Source organism: Protopterus annectens, chromosome 11.part0 (genome assembly GCF_019279795.1).
Source record: "Protopterus annectens isolate FY-2018-M chromosome 11.part0, PAN1.0, whole genome shotgun sequence".
Classification (NCBI taxonomy): Eukaryota; Metazoa; Chordata; order Ceratodontiformes; family Protopteridae; genus Protopterus; species Protopterus annectens.
In genome coordinates this window covers 102,432,099-102,456,837 of record NC_056745.1, presented here as the reverse complement: position 1 = coordinate 102,456,837, position 24,739 = coordinate 102,432,099, and the positions used below count along the sequence as shown (strand labels likewise).

Genomic DNA, 24,739 nt, shown 5'->3' with positions numbered 1-24,739 from the left:
TGTGTAAAGTGTTATTTACATTCTACATTTACGTATTCTCCTAATGACTCTTCCAATGCAATGTAATTATTTTTGATTCTTTGATACAAATAGTAGGAGTAGAATCTTGCTTTGTAAAGAAATGAGCCAATACTCTGAAGAATATTTTAGTGTTTGGCACTTCATTACATCCTCAAATCAGCCACTTAAAAAAACATAAATATTGAATGGTATGTATAAGTATGTGATATTTGCTTAGTGCAGATTTAGCACTGAAGATCCACTGACTGTTTTCCAACAGTTTGAATGAAGCATCACCATTTTTGACTGAAGCATCACCAATAATGTTGTTTTTAACTATCACAGAACCAAAGGCAAACCATCATATAAAAGAACAAGCAATCCAATAAATGTGATGCCCGAGGATGGTACCACAATATCAAGAACAAACCAAAATTGATAATGAGATGTCAACAGTTTGCACAGACCAGAATTAAACTCAGAAAGTTGATATTAAATCTATATAAAACTTTAATATAAATATACACACATAAATACATATGAGTTAAGTACTTTTGTCCAGTAAATGTAAAAAGGATTTGCAGGTTAACTAGGAGGGCGGCTTGTGCCCAGACCTTCGCAAAACTAGTCATGTACAACTGGGAAAGTATATTTGTTTTCAATGAAGATCCATTTTCTACAAATTCTAGAATGTATCTTAGATATCTGGATAACATATTCATCCTATGGAATGAGCCTGAGAAAATTGTGGAAGAATTTGTTGCTTACCTGAACAATACTACAGATTTTCTCAGATTTACTTATACATTTAACAAAGAATTTGTTAATTATTTAGACAACCAAAACTGAGAAAAACACACTTTATAATAGCAAAGCTTTCGGATAAAATCCTTCCTCAATACTAATACAAACAAATCTAAAAACCAAATGGTTTAAATACAGGTCACTGAAGTCACATGACCAGCAGTCCAAAAATCATGTGACCAAAAGTATATGAAACAAATCATTAAAATTAGAAAAATTAGAAAAATTAGAAAAAACATTAGAAAAAACATAACATTATCGCAACCTAGTATGTTGCACTTTAACAAGAACAGGTTTCAAGGTAATCATATTATTTAAACCTGGAAAATGGTCAGAGTTCAACCTAAGAATCCATTCATACTCTTTTAATTCAAGTAAATTACCACTATCACCACCTCTGGCAGGAGGCCATATTACATCAATAACTCTAAAGGAGAATCAATGCTCAATACCTGAATCAACTATGTGCTTATACAAGGCATTACTGTCAATGGCCCTTCTAATCTCCGATTTGTGTTCAATGATGCGTTCTTTTAGCTTTCTAGTGGTCTTACCCACATAGAATGCAGTACATTTCACACAATTAGCTAAGTACACCACATTAGATGTAACACAAGTGGTAGAAAAATTAAACTGATAAACTTTACCACTAATAGGATGTTTGAACTTATTACTGCAACCAACCACAATATCAGAACAGCAGGAACAATTCAAACAACCATACGTGCCGGGCTTAGTGGTAAAAGTCCTCTCTACAAGCCTGAAAAAATCTTTGTAACATAACATATTCTTCAAGGACTTCATATTTCTATATGAGAAAAAAGGCCTGTCACCAAGAATGTCTTTAATCTCACTAGAGGCCATTAGTACAACCCAATTCCTCAAGTCAAGGTATTATAACTAGTAAGATACCTAGTGCATACTTTTGAACATTCTAGGTTAACAGAACCAACATAATTCCCAAGAAAAATCGGCTTCAATAGTGTCTTCCTATTAACTAAAACTTTATTTTTTAAATCTAAAACTAGTTTAGAATCATAACCACTATTCAGAAACTCTTTGGACATCTCATCCAACTGTAAATTAAATGTAGCATCATCAGTATTTAATCTACTAATTCCATTAAACTGTGAAGTAGCAATCCCCTTAAAGACATGTGGGGCATGCATACTGGAATAATTAATGTATCTATCAGAGTTTATCTCCTTTTTGTGAATACTGGTATGGATAGAATCCTCACGTAGTTGTATCTTAACATCCAAGAAATTAATTTCACTATCAGAGGCATCCATCTTAAATTTCAAGAAACTGGTGGTTGCATTTAAATAATGAACAAATTCATTCAACTGTGAAAGGGAACCTTTCCAAACCATAAAACAATCATCAATGAAACATTGATAAAAACATATATTACTTACAAAAGAATTATCCAAGTTATAAATATAAGCTTTCTCCCATTGGTATAACACCAAGTTGGCATAAGTGTTAGCCACAGAAGTACACCAGTGAGTTGCAAATATAAGCATTCATCAAACAGAAAAATATTGTTCCTCAAAACTACATCTAGAAGAGAACAAATATTCTCAACAGATCTATTCACAAGAGAAGATTGGGAGGTCAAAAATTGTCTGATAGACTCAATACCAAAATCATGCGGTATTACAGTAAAAAGGTCACATGATTTTTGGACTGCTGGTCATGTGACTTCAGTAACCTGTATTTAAACCATTTGGTTTTTAGATTTGTTTGTATTAGTATTGCGGAAGGATTTTATCTGAAAGCTTTGCTATTATAAAGTGTGTTTTTCTCAGTTTTGGTTGTTATTCATATTTCCTTGCAGCTTGTTCTTTTGTTAATTTATTTGCTGCATTTCTGAGAAGAAGTTAAAGGGTTGAGTTGCAGTCCTTTATCCATTTATTTAACATGGAAGTGGTGAAGACTGTTAACTCTGTCAAGTCTCTGTTTATGAATGAGACTAATCCTTTACTACAGTTTGCCTCTTCGGTTTGTTCTACATCGAAAAGTGATGAACATTGGAAATCTGAGAATGTTTCAGATTTTCATAAAAAGCTGAATCTTTTTGAAAGAAAAGTGGGTACTTATAAACACTTGCAATGGCAGCGTTTTAGCTTCTCTGCATATCTAGACAAAGGCATCGTCCCACGTGGCTTGAGAGTTCTCAAAATGCCTTCATATGGGAATGCTTATCCTGAGCTCCTGAAGCGGTGGCAGCAACTCAACATCAAGTTAAGTTTGGATTACATGAGTTTAATGAATGAATTCTTTTCAACTATCGAGAAGGAACTTAAAGATGAGATACTAAATATGGAAAATGAATTAATGGATATGCCTGTATTTGCGTCTATGGGTGAGTTATATTAGCAGCTACTTGACAGAACACAAGCATTGGATGACCGTTTGGAAGTAACGAAAAAGCGTAAGCTCACGCGTGATATCAACGACTTCCAAAGGGGTCATATTTTCTCATGGCCGAAAAATGATCAAACTTTTAAACCTAATGCTGCAGTACGTAGTAATAAGAGAAGTTTAGATGTTCTTGATGGCTTTTCTGAAACTACAGTTGATATTGCACAACAACATGAACCATCTTTGGCAGCTTCGTCGAATCACTTACAAGTGAACACACCTACTTTGGTGATGTCTACGCTAGACTCCATGAATGCTTGCTCTCAGTCAGAACTTAGTGACAAGCAAGACGGAGAGGCTAACTCGCGTTCCACTGTGGTTAAGAAGGCACAGTAACTTACATTTAATTTCTCTGGCAAACGCTTTCATCTAGAACAGCCGGAGGCTGTAACTGAGCGTTCCTCTCCAAGAAGGAAACCGTTTATGGGACAAATAGTTATCCCAGGCAAACGTAAGAATGAGAGTCCTTTAGGGCAGGGCAAAGTAAGTCGAAAATTACTAAAGGCATTCTCAACCTTTCAACCTTTAACTTGAACTCTGCTCATTGTTCAGTACTACATAAAGGGCTTAATTTTATTCCTACAGCGAAGGGTTATCTAGTGACTGTGCTCACAGACCTTAAGATTTTCATTAGAAATGTAAATTTAAAGGTTTTGTTTGGTAACTCTGTCGTTAATGGAGTTTCATGTAAACGGCGTAGTACCTTTGTACCTTCTAGTATGCCTGTGGTTACAGCATTTCATGATTTGTGTGAGAGGGAATTAAGAATGTTGTATTCTGACTGCAATATTTTGAGATTTTCTCGCTTTAATTTAACATTTGATGAGTATCAAGTGCTCAAAAGTCTACAGGCGAGCAAAGATTTAGTGATTAAAAAGCCGATAAAGGTGGGGCTGTAGTCCTTATGGATCGGCTTAAGTATATATCTTTAGTTTCTGTTCTACTGAATGATGTTGAGGCTTTTAAACGTATTACATCAATAGATGTTAAAAGATGTATTAGTTATGTCAATATGGTGATCTATGATTTGCAAATTAGTGGTGACATTACTCTGGATTTATTTCATTTTTTTACTGTTTCTTGTCCAATTATCCCTTGTCTCTATGGGCTGCCTAAGATACACAAGTCGGTGACCAACCCCCCCATGAGACCAATTGTATCGGGGGGGGGGTGGATCACCGAACCTATATCTATATATTTGCAAACACAATTACAACTATATTTACCTAAATGCACTTCTGTGCTAAGAGATACATCTGATTTCCTTTGTAAATTGCGTGTTTGGTTTAATAGTATTGGTGGTTCCTGTCGACAAAGTGAGTATTTGTTTGTAATGCTTGATATAGCATCCCTTTTTACTGTAATACCGCATGATTTTGGTATTGAGTCTATCAGACAATTTTTGACCTCCCAATCTTCTCTTGTGAATAGATCTGTTGAGAATATTTGTTCTCTTCTAGATGTAGTTTTGAGGAACAATATTTTTCTGTTTGATGAATGCTTATATTTGCAACTCACTGGTGTAGCCATGGGTACTTCTGTGGCTAACACTTATGCCAACTTGGTGTTATACCAATGGGAGAAAACTTATATTTATAATTTGGATAATTCTTTTGTAAGTAATATATGTTTTTATCAACGTTTCGTTGATGATTGTTTTATGGTTTGGAAAGGTTCCCTTTCACAGTTGAATGAATTTGTTCATTATTTAAATGCAACCACCAGTTTCTTGAAATTTAAGATGGATGCCTCTGATAGTGAGATTAATTTCTTGGATGTTAAGATACAACTACGTGAAGGTACTATCCATACCAGTATTCACAAAAAGGAGATAAACTCTGATAGATACATTAATTATCCCAGCATGCATGCCCCACATGTCTTTAAGGGGATTGTTACTTCACAGTTTAATAGAATTAGTAGATTAAATACTGATGATGCTACATTTAATTTACAGTTGGATGAGATGTCCAAAGAGTTTCTGGATAGTGGTTATGATTCTAAACTAGTTTTAGATTTAAAAAATAAAGTTTTAGTTAATAGGAAGACAATACTGAAGCCGATTTTTCTTGGGGATGAAGTTGGTTCTGTTAACCTAGAATGTTCAAAAGTATGCACTAGGTATCTTACTAGTTATAATACCTTGACTTGTTTTGTAAAACAAATAATACAGAGGAATTGGGTTGTACTAATGGCCTCTAGTGAGATTAAAGACATTCTTGGTGACAGGCCTTTTTTCTCATATAGAAATATGAAGTCCTTGAAGAATATGTTATGTTACAAAGATTTTTTCAGGCCTGTAGAGAGGAATTTTACCACTAAGCCCGGCATGTATGGTTGTTTGAATTGTTCCTGCTGTTCTGATATTGTGGTTGGTTGCAGTGATAAGTTCAAACATCCTATTAGTGGTAAAGTTTATCAGTTTAATTTTTCTACCACTTGTGTTACATCTAATGTGGTGTACTTTGCTAATTGTGTGAAATGTACTGCATTCTATGTGGGTAAGACCACTAGAAAGCTAAAAGAACGCATCATTGAACACAAATCGGAGATTAGAAGGGCCATTGACAGTAATGCCTTGTATAAGCACATAGTTGATTCAGGTATTGAGCATAGATTCTCCTTTAGAGTTATTGATGTAATATGGCCTCCTGCCAGAGGTGGTGATAGTGGTAATTTACTTGAATTAAAAGAGTATGAATGGATTCTTAGGTTGAACTCTGACCATTTTCCAGGTTTAAATAATATGATTACCTTGAAACCTGTTCTTGTTAAATTGCAACATACTAGGTTGCGATAATGTTATGTTTTTTCTAATGTTTTTTCTAATTTTTCCAATTTTAATGATTTGTTTTATATACTTTTGGTCACATGATTTTTGGACTGCTGGTCATGTGACTTCAGTGACCTGTATTTAAACCATTTGGTTTTTAGATTTGTTTGTATTAGTATTGAGGAAGGATTTTATCCGAAAGCTTTGCTATTATAAAGTGTGTTTTTCTCAGTTTTGGTTGTTATTCATATTTCCTTGCAGCTTGTTCTTTTGTTAATTATTTAGACACCAATATTTGTGTTACGGATGGTAGGTTTGTCTTCAGCATTTATAGAAAACCTACCTTCAGCAGTTCCTATCTCCAGTTTCTTAATCATCATCCATTTAACCAAAAGGTTGAATTAGTAAGGGGGCAATTTATTAGATTGTCCTGCATGACATCTGATGAAGGTTTTTACACCATGGAGATAAACAAATTGAAAGATATATTTTGAAGAGGGGTTACTCTAAGATATTATTAGATAAGATTATTAAAGAGGGGTCCCAAAACAGGGCAAGTAAGTTCTTGCCATTATTGTTCTGTAAACAGAGTGGATCAGATTTTACCATCAGTTCATCAGAGGTGTGGACTGATTCCAGCCTTTGGGGTAGGGCCTTGGTACAAAAATTTCAGGGAGCATCCCAGGAAGTTACCAGTATTGTCAGAAACAACTGGAACATATTTAAGACTAATAAGGATACTTTTAATAGTCTGGAGGAACAACCATTGTTTGTATATAAAGTAGGGAAAAATCTTAATAACATCTTTGAGAAATTGATAGATTCATATTATAAGGATAATATTCATAAGGAATCCAACAAGTGTGGGGCATGTGCACAATGTCCCTACATTCTCAAAGGGGGTAGTTTGTCTAAATAATACATTAATGGATAAGGTTTATTTTCATCACAGTAATTGTGACACTAGCAGAGTTGTTTATTTGGCCATATATTATTCCTGCCCTCCATTCTATGTGGGCAAGACACAATGTGCCCTTAAAAAGAGAATATAGGAGTATATGCAAGACATTAGAATTAAAAATTTGTTATATAAACATTCTTTGGAATGTGGTCAATTTAAGACGTTTCTGTTTGGTATTCTACACGATGTGTAACCTAGTTTAAGAGGTGGCTTTTGGGAAACCTGTCTTAAGTACAGAAAATTGTCCTGGTAGATGAAATTATAAGATAACAAATTGCACTGCCAGCTAATTTTAAACACTGGCCACCTTTTGTGACTGAAGGATCATATTAACATTAAAGCATTAAATGTATTTTAAAACTTTTAAGAGTTGATACTGTTTCAGGTCATGTAATATGAAAGTTAGATGCTGGTCACTACAAAGGTCTTTTTAAGCCTGGTCATGCATCATAAGTGTATCTGACAAGCTTCAGTTATCCTCAGATTATTCTAAGGGGTATATGTAAGCTTGAGCTTGGATGGTTAAGCATTTTCAGATGTCCATTGGGACATAGGTACAGATCAAGCGGTGAATTTCCAATTTCTAATCTATTCAGTCCAAGTTATGCTTAAACTGGGTTAGGGAAGAAGTGTGCTTCACATGGATGGGACTGTGTTTTACTTAAAGCTAGTGATATGAGATGTCAGATTCTTCTGAGGACGTCTCTGATGACATTGAAATGAAAGTGCAAAAATAGTGATTAAATGTTTGATACTTTTTATTTGCATATTTTGTTTACAATTTAAAGAAAGTTGTATTTTGCACCAAAACGGTGCACTAAAACTGCATGATGTTATAGTTACAGAGGTGTAGTAGCAGAAGAGTAGATTGTGCAATCCTTTGAGTTTTAACAGTGATCAGCTTACACACACACACACACACACACACACACACACACACACACACACACACACACACACACACACACACATTGTATCTCTCTCTATATATATACATATATATATATATATATATATATATATATATATATATATATATATATATATAGATAGATATGTATAGATATAAATGCTGATATCCACAGCAATCATTTATGCAGAACTAGTTTTCCTGTTTTGTTTCTTTGTTCTTAACTCATTTACTCCAATGGAGCTCAGGAAGTTTGCACTGTAACTTCCAGTGGGTGGAGTCGAACCCTTTTGACAGAATCGTATTATGTCCTCACATTTCAAGCAAATGTTCATGTCTCTGGAACCACAGGGGTTATGAAAGAAGTATAAATGACAAACTATTCAGCACAAACTATTTTTATAGTGGTACTAGTCTTTAGGTTCTAGATCTTAAACAGAATTGTATAAGTCACAGTAAACACAGTAACTATTACATTTGTAATATTTTGTAAACAACTTACAGTATCTCAGCAACCACTCAAGTTACACTCATACTGTCAGCAGCATTTCATTCATCCAGCTGAGAACGTTCATTTGAGACTAAGAAGTTATGTCTGTATTACTTGGATGTTGACATATTTAGAAAAATGTGAGAATTATATCTATCTAAATTAATATCATAAAACCAACAGTTAGTATCTATTTACCTGCACTAGACAGAAGTAAAACGTTAATGCAGTTGAGTTTGACATTGTGTAAGCTTTAGATGAAATCTTTTAAAACCTTGAACATAGCATGGTTTTGGAATTATTGATGCAAATATGAATAAGCAATATTTGATGCCTAGAGGCATCAGTATCAGTTAACTGCAGATGCACCTGGAGGCATCACTCAGATGTAATGAGTGTGCACTACCCTACTACCCTTAAGGCTGAAAAACTACACTTTCTCAGTACTAGGTTACATCGCCTTATATCTCTGTATCTGTGTTTGTCTGTCTGTCTAGCTATCTGTACTGACGTTTAGGAGACATCTGACCCTATGTACAAAATGGGAAAAAGGAGAATACCAATGCCATCACTGATTTAGGAGAATGTTTTTGAAAACTGTTCTTTCTACCATTAAAGAGTAAAATAAGTAGAATCCACTTATTTACAGTTTTGTGAAGATATCTGAAAATATCTGATCATGTCTATGATCAATAATATTATACTCATAATATTCATTGGGGATTAACAGTGTACAGAATACTGGATAAGAATAAAGGCAGAAGCCATTCAAAATACATCCCAGAGTAATGCATCTGTTTTGCCTTTTCCTATACACATCATTGTTACCAACCTGGGCCTTGTGCCCCATCCACACCTGGTCTTCAAGCTGCTCCATGCCTCCCCAGACTAACTGTGGTATTTGCTAGGGCTAATTACAGACCAAAGGCAACAGAACTCCGCATGTCTGAGCTTCTTTCCAGGGTTTTTTATTTTGGGTCTACCCCATTTCTCCCCCTTCCCTTGTGGCTTTTTGTGGTATGGTCCTGGTTAGACTTGCAATGTAGGCATGCAGTCTATTTCCCCACCTTCACAGAAATTCAGCTAGGCTCACCTCTACTCATTGACCACACCTCCTCTAGCAATGTCCCCAGCCTCCTGTAGGGGTCGTCATCAAAAAACACTCACGTACCACCCTCCCTCTAGGATGGGCATGCCCATACCTCCCTGCTATTCTGTCAGTCTCCCAAGATGCTAATTGAACCCAGGTCGCCTAAGTCAAAGTAATCCATGTTGACATGTAACAGTAAAGTCAGGAACAGCACTAACCACCACAGACATTGTGCGGGCAAGATGTGCAACACTGTGAAGGTTCTCCTATACACTGGTATACTGTGCAGATGACACACCACACAATCTAATCTGTCCTTGCAGTCCATACCACAATGCACATAAGAGACATTGGACCAGAGCAACATCTGAATAATGAAAGCAGCATGCATGGTCAACGAAGTAAATGGTATAAAAGATAAAAGTGATGTAGCCAACTGCCTGAGAGAGTAGGGTGGGCTTTGTCTGTACTGGGTGAGTTAATACTCTGCAAGTCCAGCTCGAATAGTTATGAATAGATGGCAAAGTAATGTGTAGTGGTCTGTCCACACCAGTATGTATTATGAGTCAGTTATCATTCTTTGGTGCAGGTATACAGGCAAATCATGCATAAAGGAAGATCCACAACTTATTCTAGCCAGGGGTTAGTATATATTATTATTATTAGTGTTAGTATTATTATTATTAGTAGTAGTAGTATTATTATTATTTACATTTGTTTACCAGGTAGTGTCCACTGGACAAAAAAGTCCTTTTTCAGTGGAGACCTGGGGAAAAAGCTCCAATGAACATAGTTATACAATGTATATTAAAGCATAAAAAAGGTTACAAGTTACAAGAGATGCAGGTATTACAATTAACGGCAGTAAGAACAACATGGTGAATAGCATAAAAAAACAGGATAAAATAAAATTACAAGACAGTAAAAACATTGATATAATATAACATTTAACATTTTTTTTCTTATTAAATTAAATTGTGTGAAGGGGTGCCTTCCTCAAATGTTTTGAGAGCTGTGGTCAGAGTAGTAGAGGAAAGAGGGGGTATAGTTTAGTCTGGAGCAGAGCATGGATATAGCCTATGGGATGGGAGATATAGCCTTAGTTCTCACTTAAAGTTTTGTGTATGTTCAATTGAGAGAATTTGTTGAGGAATTGAGTTCCAGACTTTTCAATTTTGTGGCAGTATAAGGAGTCACCATGAGAGTTATGAGATTTATTTACCTTAAGCAGGACTTTGTCAGCTGACCTAAGAGAGTTAAGGTTTTTGTAGAGATGGTTAGGGCTGGGCAGTGATCAGGTTTATACATTACTGTGTGGGTTATTAATAATTGGTTTAGAATGAGTACGTTTGGGAGTTCTAACCTATTTAGTTGTTTGAGGGCAATACAATGATGTGTTTTTTGGGATAGGTTTTATGAAGGTTTGTAAATATTTGGGAACAGTAGAGAAGTGAGGATAGCAAGTAGGTACTTGCTGTGGCCAATCTAGCATGGTCTAAGAGATGAGGTTTTGCTATGTAGAGTCTACCTAGTTTAGTATGGACTTTTTTAATAGCCTGTGCTATATGTCTGTCAAATTTCAATCCATTGTCTATGGTAACCCCAAGAAGTTTAGTGTGTTCAACAGGTTCTATTTTAGTGCCATTGGAGGAGAAAATAGATAGGGGTTGCGTATTGGCAAGTGAGGAACGATTTGAAAAGACCATAAGCTTTGTTTTATTGGGAATTAGTATAAGTCGATGGGCTGCTAGATATTTTTAATGTTGGAAAGGGCAGTATGTGTCTTTTCTTGAAGTGTTTCCATTGTTGATGCAGAGCAGATAAGCGAAGAGTCATCTGCATATTGAATTATTTTGTCAGGAGTTGCGGCTGTAATAAGGTCATTGGTAAAGATCATAAAGAGTGATGGTGCTAGAATCAATCCTTAGGGGACTCCTACAGAGATGGGGAGGTGGGGGGAGAGTTTATTATCCCATAGGGTGGCTTGCTTACTGTATGAGAGGTAGCTATTGAACCACTTTAGGGTCTCAGGGCAAAGGTTGTAATTGGCAAGTTTGTTTAGGAGGATTTGATGTGATACGGTGTCAAAGGTTTTTGACATTTCTAGAAAGGTAGTATTGACAAGTTGCTTCTTATTTTTAAGTTGATTTGTAGAGTCAGTAAAGCTAATGAAGGCTGTACTAGTACTGTGTTTTGGTCTAAAACCATGTTGTGTGACAGATAGGAGGTTGTTTGTTTGGAAGTAATCAATTATTTGTTTGTAGACACACTTTTCTAGGATTTTTGCTAAGGGTGAGAGTATGTCTATAGGTCTGTAGTTAGATATGTCTTCAGAGGGTCCTCCTTTATGCAGTGGAATGATATGAGATATTTACCATATGGCAGGTACATATTGTTCAGTAATAGAGTGGTTAATTAGAATTGATATGACATTTGCAATAATGGAGCAGCTAATTTCAGAAACTCACCTGGTAATTGGTCAGAGTTGAGGGTACATGGCTTTACTTTAGATAGTAAGCCCTGTATATAGCTAGTTTGAATGGGTTCTAGTTTAAATTGGTTTGTGGTAGACCGGATGGAGTGGGAACAGACAGGGGTGGGGTTGAAACATTATCTATTAGGGAGATTATTGATTTAATAAAATGGGAATTAAACTGAGATGCAGTGGGGTCAGTAGTATTATTGGTGGTAGGAACTGGGGTAGAGGGTTTGCCAGGTTTTAGAAGGAGGTTGTCTGATTGCCAGAAGTTTTGTAGATTTGTTTGATATTCTAATTGGCAAGTTTGAAAGTATGTTTTTTTGTCTATTTTGATTTGTTTCTTAGCTTGATTTCTAAGTTGTTGGAAGGTAATAAAGATGTTCATGAGTTTTGTTAGAATGTTAGAGGGACCATGCTTTGTCTGTTTGTATAAATAGCTGTATTGTTTCTTTTGCTAACCATGAGAGTCTTTTGGTTTTAGAACAAATTTTTCTGGGTCGGGCAAGTTTGTTTAAGATTTGTAGGAAGATGTTGTTAAAGTATTGGACTGCATGCTCTTGTTGTAAGGTTTTTAGGGGAGCCCAGTTAACCTAGATGATAAACACCTCCATATACTGCCAACCTACAGTGTCATTGCAGTATGCTTAGTTATCCTCTTTCTCCACCCACCACACAAGCACACGCGCGCACACACACAATCCCCTGTTCTGCTCTTGCAGTTCACCGTTATTTCCTGAGCAAGTCACAGTTATCTCATGCTTGCAGTAGAGATTGTGAGCTATTTACACTTCAAAAATCCACACTGCTGTACCCTGTTATGATACCTTGCAACTGTTCAGAATTTATGAAAATGTTCAGATATTAGCCTCATATTTTTGGTTAGTTCTTCATACAGTTTGTGGTTTCCTGTCAGTCATTGAGGATTAAAGTCACTAAATAATATAACAATTTCAGTTTCAGACTTCATATCCTTCAGAAAATGCATGCTAATGTAAAAATCTGTTACTCTTATCAACTGTGTAAGTTTCTAAGAACAGTATTTAAAAGCTGTCCATGATTGTGGATCTTTGTCCCTCCAATTATTTTAGCTTTGTCCAGAATTCTTGTGCTAAGAGGTTGAGATGTATGCCTATAGCAGCTATTTTTATTACTCTAAGGGAGATTTAAAGTTTCAGCCCTCTGCTGTCTCTAATATTATATGCCACTGGGAAATGGAATTTCACATGCTTTACAACTGCCAAGTCATGTGACATTACTGTGTTATCCTTTAGCACAGTGAAGCGAACTATAATGTTTTGGGTCCAGCAATATATGTATGGCCAGTTGTAGGAGATACAGCCAGTTTGCCATCTGCTTCTATTCAGTTCTGCATACAGTAATAGAGCAAGTCTAAGACAGGGCTTTAGTTATGTTCGGAAACATGTTTCTTTTTCACTCTGTTGTTAAGTCACTTTTAAAATCTTATGTGCTGCAGTCAGACAAGTTATATGACTATATTCAGAACATAGCTATGTTTAACCCTGTCCTCCCTCTTTATGCACTATTACACTTTCCCTGCAGTGCACTGGCCTAAATATGGCATTGATTTGATTCTATTTATGGAGAGTTTTTGGTAGCACGTATAAAACGGCCCCTAGTCTGTGTCTGATACACAGCATGGAGGTCTTCAGTGAATCTGCCTGTCTACTGTTATGTTCATTTAATATCTTTTCTTATAAGATATCATCTTCTTGTTCATGAGATTGCAGTTTGCAGTGCCTTCCATATCAAAAAATATTTAGAACCAGGAAGGAGGATCATTAATGTTATGCAAACGGCAAGTAAAACAAAATCAGTATAGCCTTGTTATGTTAGAACCAGCACAGAAAAAAATTGACCAGTTATGTGATCCTCTTATGTCGCCAGCAATTTCTCTGTTTCTTGTCTAATGGAAAAATACATTTTATATATTAGACTGAGTTTGTCTTTTGTCTGGTACTACAGTGATTGTTTCATTCTGAATTCTGTAAATATCCTGATTATTGTGGAAAGGGAATTCAAAGTAAATTATCTCTATCTGTCTGTTTACTTATGCTGTTCTGTTTCTGTGTAGTATGTATCTGACTTTATGCTGCCTGTAGCGTTGTTGTCCTTTCTGATCAAATATATTTGATATAAATTATAGAAATGTTGCTGACAAAATCAGTTGCATGACTATTAGATATAATCACGTATGCCATTGCTGAGTATAATATACGAGTGGCAATGCATTCATTGCAAACGGGCTGTGAATAAAGTTCTTTGTACTCCATCAGACATGGCACCTGTTGTTTCCATCTACTTAGAACAGCAGTTACTAATTATCAGCCATGTGGAGATAGTTGCTAGGATACCGCTGTTACTAGAGATGCATCTATGAGGCTGCAATAAGATGGATCTCATTAATGTAAATGTACAGCAAAACCAAATACAAGAGAATAGCTTTTAATAACTGCTTTTAACAATCTGTGGGCCTGGACAACTAATGACTGCTAATATAATGTGACCTTTAACAAGCCATGCTGATGCTATTATAGATTTCCTTTTGCAGCAGTCGCCCTGAAGACCCTAACTAAGGAAATAGTTCAGTTATTGTTGATAAAGGGTTTTACCCTGTACTCTACTGTGTATTGTTCTGTCTTTTTGCTATTTTGATACTGTATGCTTCATCTCCAGGCAGAAACACTGGCATTTACAAGGGTCTCTCCAAAGGCTGCTCTTGAAAGGGCCTGTTGAGTGATGTTTCTATGGCTACTCAGGTCTTCCAGAAAGACACATATTCACTTGAGACTAGTTTTATTCTTTTTGCCATTCTAGGTACACTGTGGGCTTTTCTTATAATTGCTGATTACTACAGCTTATGAGTGGTTCTGTTTAGGTCTGTAAAGTTTGTGGGTTGGTAATATTAAAACCAACATGTACATGAGTGATCATACAAATTGACACGTATCTGATTTTCTCCATCAAAAAAATGTGATAAGCCACTTAACAAAGGACAGAAGAATATATATATATACTTCAGCAGAGACAGAGTAAATGAAAATAAGTAATTCATTAAAGTTTCAGGCAGAACTAAAAGTAATGCCTTTGCAGAAAATATAACCAAGTTAAAATCACATGCAAATTGCCCACCTATCCTAACTCACAGTACAGTAAATGTAATATAGATATACAAAACAATTTCAGCTTTTTGGTGTTTAAAACTAAGCATTGACACAATAAAGTAAAACATAAAACAAGCAAATGCAATACTGAAGAGTAAATAATTTATGCCATAATAAAAGCTGGTTTTCTGGTTTGTCATCAAATGATAGTTCAAACAGAAAAGGTATTGAGGAAGCTCTTAAAGCAGTCTGAGGTGAAGTACTACATAAGGTACCATGTTAACAAATGTCAAAGAGGTAGGACTTGATAAACAAAGAAGATACCCTGTGATTTAGGATGCACCCTAGGAAATATTAGCAGCTCCAGCAATAGCTCTAAACTTATTTGTTCATGAATCAGGAATAGAGACCTAAATAACAAGGGGACAAAAGAACAAAATCAGAGCCAATTTTTAAATATTACTCTAATTCACTGAAAACGTTAATAGAACAACAGGTTTTGTACTAACATGCAGTTTCTGAGCATTAAGATGTATGAAACAATAATGTCTGGTATTATTGACTGACTCTAATCCTTTGTGATTTACTAGAAAATCTGAAATTGTATGAGAGATGGCAAAAATATAAGGCAAGATCAGGGACATTTGAGACGCATGATTCCAGGATGGCAGAGCGCAAAGGCAAGGTCTGACAAGGCAGTAGGAGACAAGTAACGCCTTCAGGTAAGAGGGATCCAAATCATGCCAGGACAAAAAGCTCAAGACTAAGTTTAATTATTATATGGAAGTGTACTGGAAACTAAGTCATTGCAGCACAGGAGCAATGTGGGGGGGGGGAATGTTTATAGGCTCATAGGTTCAAAGATAAGTAGTAGGCTAATAACCACTGGAGCTTTTTTAAGCCTAGCAATTAGAAACCATGCTGCAGATATTTGAATAAGCTGTAACCAGTTAATGTTGGTAACAAGGACCCTAGGATAAAGGGTATCAATAGTCAATGTGAAAAGATACAAAGACATAAATAAGCATGGAAATATTCTTTGCAGCTATTAGGTGTTTAGTTCTGATGATGCTCCTCAGATGAGAGACAGTAATTTAACTGGTACAGACATGTAGTCAATAGAAGTCAGACAGTCAGTGAAGATAATGCCATGATTACATATTTTTGCTGCAAACTCCAGCTTATTGCTCCCAAGCATTGTAAGTAATAGAATTGCCAAAGCAAAGGAATCTCACAAAGTAGCAACCGTAGTCAAGGCCTCTGTTATGGATGTGGTGAGTGTCACAAGCCAATGATCATTTGACTATATGCCACCTACTACAGAACTAACTCTTCCTGTATGTCCCCAAGGAAAAGACAGGTAAAGTGGCATAACAGTGACACATAAAACTTCTCTCAATGATAAAGTCTGTTTGAGACAGCCAAACACAAAACAATAATGGGCAGAATATTGAGGTTTAAGGAATTCCATACTTCAGTGAGTAGGTACGCGGGGAGATAATACTAGAAACCACTCTGGTACATTTTGACAGGTAGTAGATGAATCAGTCAAAAACACCAGAGGAGAGAATGCAATAGCAATGCAAATGTTTGTTAAGGATACCAAGATTAACAGTGTAAAATATTGGGCAGAAATTATCTTGGGTATACACAGTAAAAGTGTTAATTTTTATCAATCAGTAACTGGTAGGGACATACTCAGTACTATGACACATGTGAAGTCAGATCGGAAAAGATAATGGATTGTTAAATGAGATGTGAGCTATGAGCTGCACAAAAATAACCTTTTCCAGAACTTTTCCCAGCCTTGGCATGTTTGAGATAGGATGAAAATTATCAAGCATATTGAGACCCAAAGACTTTTTAGGGCCAGAATGACCAAAGCTACTCGTTGACTCGTTGGTCAGATCCGACCATAAGCTAATCACCCTAGACATCCACATCCCTCCCCCACCCCCCATTAGGGAAACCACAGTAAAAAATTTCTCCAAAGCCAACTTCATGCTTCTTAAGACAGAAGTGGCAAACTTCACGACACCCATGCTGACGGACAATAGAGGTATGACTGCTGAATCCTACACAAATGCACTTTATAAGCACTTACATGAGTGCATGAATCGTGCAATCACTAACAGAACCAAGATGCTATCCTCCAAAAAAAGGAAGCCAATCTGATGGTCCCCTGCCATAAACAAACTCTACAACAGAAGAAAGAAACCGTTGCAAAAAAGAGTAAAATCCCATGATTGGAGAAACTCCCTGGTCAGCTTCAGTAAGAAGCTGAGATCCCTCATAAAATCCTCCAAAGCTAGTTATGAAAACAAAATTGCCACTGACTCTAAAGACAACCACAAAGCATTCTATAGCTATGTCAAGAATCTCAAAGGCAACACTCAGATCTGCTCTGAGTTACAGCACAATGGCACTAAATATACAGAACCAACGGATATTGCCAACATCCTGGCAGGTAGGTTCAGTGCTAACTTTACCTCTCTGTCATCCCCTAAAGGGCCCATCTGTATACCAGAAGAATGCAAAGTTCCTGTAATCACAGCTGCACAGGTAAAAAAACACACTATCCAAAGCCAAGAACACAGCATCCATGGGACCTGACGACATCCCAGGCTGTGTTCTACATGAACTACAGAACGAACTGGCACCCCACCTAAGTACCATGTTCAATCATAGCCTCACCTCAGGCTATGTGCCCACTGAATGGTGCACAGTGACAGTTATCCCACTCCACAAAGAGGGAGCCACCACAGACCCCGGAAACTACCGCCCCATTACGTAAACGTGCCTGGTCTGCAAGGCCATGGAGCGTATCATCATGGAACTTAACAATGACACTGGTAATCTCCAAACTCAGGACCCCACCCAGTTCGGGTTTGTAAAAGGCAGAGCATGTCTCCTAAACCTGATTGACTTCTTTGAAGCAGTCACCAAAGCCGTAGATGAAGGTAAGGTGGTTCACACAGCCTATCTAGATCTCGCCAAGGCTTTTGACACCACCCCCCACTCTGGAATTATAGATAAACTCACTAAACTAGGTATAAATCCCTATGTCACAAGATGGGTTGCCAACTGGTTCACTGACAGAACCTGGACTGTGAAAGTAGCAGACTCCAAATCCAGCTTCAGACCAGTGACAAGTGGAGTACCACAGGGTTCAGTCCTGGGTCCTCTGCTGTTTGGTATCTACTTTTCTGAAGTACAGGCCAACACAGAAGGTCTTTGGCTAACAAAGTTCGCAGATGACTGCAAACTAGGAGCCATAATCAAAACTCCAAAAGATGTGGACATCCTACAAAAGGGCCTTGCTGAGACAGATGCCTGGTGTCAAAGCCATGGCCTCAAGCTCAATGCCAAAAAGTGCATTGTCATTCCTTTTGGTAAAACTCAGTACCCATGAACTACCACATAGGTGGTAGTCTACTTAACACCGAAAGTGTGATAAGAGACCTTGGGACACAGGTGGACAGTAGTCTTTCCTTTGATAATCACATCGCCACAATAGTCAGGAAATCCTTCTATGTGGCACACCTCATCACAAAAGGTTTCTCATCCAGGAAAAAAGAGGTCATTGTTCCCCTCTACTCGTCACTCATTAGACCCATTATAGAGTATAATGCCCCTTTTGGTATGTACCTCACAAGACATCTACAAAAACTGGAAAGGCCACAGAAATACCTCACAAAGAGGATTACCGGCCTCAAAGAGATGCTGTATGCAGACCGTCTCAAAAAAACTGCAGCTTTACTCCGTTGCATACATATCACCTACTCAGAGGCGATCTCTGCCTAACACACAAAGCTATGTCAAACCCAGAGCTTTTAGACATGCTCCACTTAAAGAAATCCCAATCCCTACGAGCTACATGCTCTCGGGACCTAAACCTCATCACCACAATAAACAGAACATGCTGGAGGTATAGATTCCTGTCCCAGAGACTTCCCATACTCTGGAACAAACTACCTATCTATATCAAACAAAGCTCCTCATTAGCACTGTTCAAGAAAAATCTTGATGATTGGATGGGAGATAGGAAATTCACCCCGGGGATCACTTCTGTGGCTCTGCTCAACAGTGGCACAGGAAAATAATTTTCTTGGGTGGCGAAAGCCAGGGTACCTTTGGCTAGGCTTATATAGGCCCTAGGGCCAATAGCCTAGTACCTACCTATGAACCTATGAAAGAGGTGGAATATTGCCTGACCTCAGACAGGACTCCAAAGACCTAGAACATCTAATAAATCTTCTAACCAGGAGGGTCAGGTCCAAAAGTTGTAAAGTAAATACTCCGTATCACAAAGAGCTGATTATAACTGAACTTGAAACTCAGTTAAAAAAATGAAAAAAAAAAGTCTTAACCTTGGCAAGTGCAGTAACAATGATATCAGAGAAATGCAATGTTTAGGTAATACTAACATTATGGTCAGTGAAAAATAAAGCAACAGAATCACATTTTTCAGTTGTAAAGTAAGTCTCTGTAGGTATTAAAATGGGTTGGGCTGCATGGCTAGTCTTATCATTAAAAAGAACAATGCATATCAGTTTGTTAATGCAGAGATCTTCCTACACAGAAAAGATTCCTACTTGTAGGAGCTCTTCTGTCACTCCATTGACAACCATACCTACAATGATACTTCAAGTAGGTCTGTGAAAAGACCTCCCAGATACAAATGTTATGTTCCTCCTGTTCCATAATTTTCCCTTTGTCTTCTCAAATGGTTTACCTATGAGCCATCAGTGATCCTTTTTTTGGCTCATTATTTACTGAAAATTTAATTTCAAAAATGGTAAGTTAAAAATAATCACAAAAAAAAATAGAAAAAAAAATCTACCTTTGCATCCCTTGTTGTGTGGTGTAAGCCTCCCATACTCCCCAAAATTATATATATCACCTCCATGGTCGTACCTTAGTTAGGAATGGGGGAAACCATAGGAAAGCACATCTCTGGCTCACACAATACAATACAGTGCAGCAAAACTCACCACAACATAAAACATTTGGAATAAAAACACATAACCAACAAGTCAATAATGACTCATAGGACAGCCCTTCTCAATCATGTACACCTCATTTTGTGTAAAGGCACATCATCTGTAAATTCAGATGAATGTTTATGAAGTTTATGCAGAGAGCAAGCCTACCTTATATATACAGGGGACAGCTTTGCCCTTATCACAAACCTCTTTTTAAGACTAAATGTGGGGACTGATGTATGTCCTTTTACAGTATGATCACTTACAGTTAGATTTCACTGAAATTTCACTGTCGCAGTCTCCATGTAGCAGTTATTTTCTGTCAGGTGGGTATATGACTTTTGCTTAGTATAAAGCATACATAACATGTTCAGAGTGCATCTTTTCTGACTTGTCATTGTGAAATAATTAAAAATCCCATTTATTTTTCTAAACAAAGCAACATTTTTGTGACTGCTAATGTGTTATCACCAAAACCTTATCTGCTGAAGGAGAAGAGTGTGCTCATAAAAAGTCAGTGTTGAGCTGCACTGAAATCCCTAAGAGCAGAAAGGTAGCCATAGCTGAATTTTGTATTGTATATCCTATTGTCAATTTCTGAATGTTTTATTAAGCAGTCTCAAAGGGGAAAGGGGGACTGCAGTATGGATTTTTAGACATAGGTCCCACATGTAGGGTTTCACTGATATTTTGAGGTCACTGTGTGGCCTGTTGCATTATAGCTGGTTTCCATAATGGGTGAGTATATACCATCTGCTAAAGGTAGGTATGAAGTGTTTGCACATAGTGTGTCTTTACTGTGATGTCATTACATCTTAAATAAAATTCCCTTATACTGCTAAACTGAAATCACCAAAACTCCATGTGCTAATGGGGACAATGTACTTCTGTCAAACTCAGCATTTAAATGAATTGAAATCCCTAAGGACAGAATGGTAGTCTTAGAGATATTCTGCACTTGAGCATTTTACTGTCCTTAACTAAAAGTTTTGTTAAGAGTTCTAAAAGACAGGCCAATGCATGGCCTTTTATGCATGGGTATTATATGTAATGTTTTACAGGCATTTCACTTTCATAGTTTAGTATGTGCATTCTACTTGTGGTTAAGTATATGACTTCTGCTTAGCGTAGGGAATGCAGCAATATTTAGATTATATGTTTCCTGATTTTTCAATGGAACAGAATTTAAAAAAAAATAGTATATATTTCTTCTGAATGAATAGGAAACATTTTTGTGACTAAATTTATTAACCCCCCCGGAAAAAAATGGACTTATATTCTATGAAGGGTATTACAGGAATACAGACTTTTGTATGATATGCACCTGGAATTATCAACTGAGTGCATTCCATGGCTAAGGGTCATGACTAATTTTTTCCAAGACATTTGCTTCAATATTTCAGACGATTTTAGAGATACTATACTCCATTGTTAAGTACCACCAGTAGTACTCTGTAGCCATTTAGGTGCTCTGCTGTTTGCATTTTTGTATTTGTATTTTACATTTGTATTACTTGAAAATAAACACACAGACACACACACACAGATATATATATATATATATATATATATATATATATATATATATATATATATATATATATATATATATATATATATATATATATTTATATATATAAAACATTTTTCAGGCCAGTGGGGATGATAAGTGAAAGACCAGCACTTAGTATGATCTAAAACAGAAGCTGCTGTTAAAAAAGAATATTTAATAGAGTGTACAATATATTGCATGATAACTATAAGAATGCATCAGAGGAGGGTAGAAAGAATTGGAAAGAAAGACTGGATAAGCAATTCACAAGTAAACAATAGGGGGATATACAGATGTCTCCCAAATATGCAACAAAGTCTAGAAGATTTAGGATCTTTTCTTGGAAGTGTTTACATAGGTATTTGTATACCCCAAGTTGTCTGCAAATAATTTCTCCTCAGGTAGACAGCAAATGTTAGAGGTGTGATGGGGAAGAAAGGGGTAATTGAGAATATATTTTTTGGGAGTATAATGAGTTGGCAGACTTTAAAGATTCCATGCAGGCTACTCTGTCTGAGAAATTGGATATGTAAATTGGTGTAACTAAGGAAATAATTTTTTTGAGCTATGGTACAAAATCAGAATTGCCTAGACATAGTAAAGCCTTGCTGAGTCTAGTTATGGTGGCTGCCAAAAAAGCAATTACTAGAAAATAGAAATCAAAGTCTAAACCAACTGTACTAGAAGTAGTGAATATAGTAACAGAGATAAAACAACTGGAACTGGGATCTTTAGAAAAGGGTAGGTGCAAGTTACATAGAAAATAATGGGAATTGTGTGAACAATACATGCAGATGAGAAAAACGGTTTAAAAGAAGGCAGGATTTGAATGAGCTATGTAATGTTTGACTGACAATAACTGGATAGATTATAGCTGATGTGTAATGTTTGCAGCTAAAATTATGTCAATATTGTTTGTGATGTATAATGTTTGCAACTAAGATTATATCGATATGGTTTGTTTTCATTTATATAAATGTATGATTGCCTATGTCATATGTGATAATTTAATAAAGCTCTTTCTTGTAAAAAAAAAAAAACATTTTTCAGGCCAACAACTTAGAATGTATCCAAATCATATCACTGATGCATTCTTATGAAGCTTGAACTAAAATAATAAGCTTTCCTCAGTAAAATGATATGTTCTTACTTTAAATGTTACAGCAAAATGCACGTTACTTGGTTTGACAGATACACAGATGTGCTGTTGCTTTGATGCCCACTCCATGTCTTTCTGCAAGAGAGACTACATCAGAAAGGGATAATATTTATACAGCTGAACTTTGTTCATAGTTATAGTGCTGACCTGCAAATGTATATATAGATATGTAGCTATGGTCATTAATATTCATCAACTAATGTGTGCATTCATTAAATGGCACTGATGACTTGAGGTATGCTTACTGATATTCATCAAGTGATTAAACTGGTTTTAATCATTTTTGCAGATCGTTTAGATATTTTATTAATTTGCATATTGTCTTGTTGAACATTAAAACACAGTGTGGCACTTGTTCATGTTTCCAAGCCGTTATATAAAATGTTGATAACTTTCAGAAAGACATGATAGTCATGAACTGTTAAAGGCACTATTAGGTGCTGGTGGAACATTTGTGCTGTAGGTTTTTCACTTGTATAAAAATATACTTTCAGAAAAAGAAAACTGTAAAAGGTATTATATTCATAGGTGCTACGCATGACTTTAGATGTTCTAACTTGATCTTAGACATAAAGGAGTAACCCTTAGTTTTTCTCTGTCACTGCTTCTCTTTGCTTTTATGTTGTTTGAAGTTGGACATGGCCCTGTACTACATGGAATAACATTTTTTCTGCTGTTTATATTGGCTTGTTCATTATTTATTCAAGATATGTCTAAGTAACCTGATTTCAAGAGCAAAGACAGTTGCCTGTCATCTTTATTTTATTTGGACATAGTTGTGGCATTTTTTTATGGTGAGACTCCTTAAGATTCACTGTACTTAGTATGATATACATACCTTTCCCTGTTTTCTATGCTGTAACCACATGACCAATGATTGTTGTGACTATGTAGCTGTGGCAAACGAGAAAACAGCTTTCCAAGGGCAGGGTGGCAAAGTGAAAAAAAAATGACTGACAGTGTGCATAAAAGTCAGACTAGAACATGCTTCCTAAAGAAATGCACAATTTATTTTTTAAAGGAAATACTATAATCTGCTAGTGGCCAAACATTTTTCACTTTAATTTGAGAGAGATTTGAAAAGTTGCCCCTTTTCTGTTCATTTACGTTCTAGCGGAGCATGTCCTCTAAAGATAACTATGGTGGTAAAAGGTAGGCATGCGGACATTTTAAAAAACAGCATACCTTCTTAGTTAAGCTATTCCTGCTACGATTCATGACACTGACTGCAGCTGTTAGTGGTCTTGTTAATATATGGTTTGCACTGTGGCTACAAGATGACGCCTTCCATGGATAACCCCTAGTGGATACAGTCTGTTGGCAATATTAAGAGTTTGCATTCCTGAATACCTCTAAATCTTTATAGTTAAAGCTGCAAGGAACTGGAAGCACATTGCAGTTAAACTCAAAATATTGTAGAACTTCTTGATTTATAGACTTTTCCATAAAGTATTGCAATGAGTGTCAATTAACAGTGAAAGTAAATAAAGACTTGAATAAAGTATAGGATTTGGTTGCTGTTTGAGGTATATATTTTACATTTTCTTTTGAGATAAATATATGCTGAGTAACTCTCTTTCTCTTATGACTGCTTTGAGGTTTGTTTCACTAATTTCATTATATTTCTTTAGGTATTTATATATTTATGCATTTATGTGTTCAGATTCAGGTTTCACACTCTTTTCAATTGTAGGTAAGTGATTACTATCAGATAAAAATATAAATTTGTTATTAGACTTGTTCCCTAATCTTTACTTTGTCTAACTCTTCCATTTTCTGTGCCCCTTTTCTACGGCTATGTAAAAAAAGCATTTTAGCACTTGTAATACATGGTAATACTGTAGTACAGCTGATATCTCATTATCTGGAATGAGGTCCTAACTGCATAACTGTATTACCTATGAAAAACTTCATAAGCCTTGAACAGTTTTTGCAGAATACTTCTCCCATGGTGTAATTAAGCAGTTCTCACCATACACTTACCTTA

At 36.2% G+C, this 24,739-nt stretch overlaps 1 protein-coding gene across 4 annotated transcripts in view; it reads left to right on the top strand.

The window, feature by feature from the left end:
* The window catches only part of LOC122815190 (transcriptional enhancer factor TEF-3-like), a 2,337,692-nt gene that overhangs the window by 436,725 nt on the left and 1,876,228 nt on the right, over positions 1-24,739 (top strand). The window lies entirely within an intron of this gene.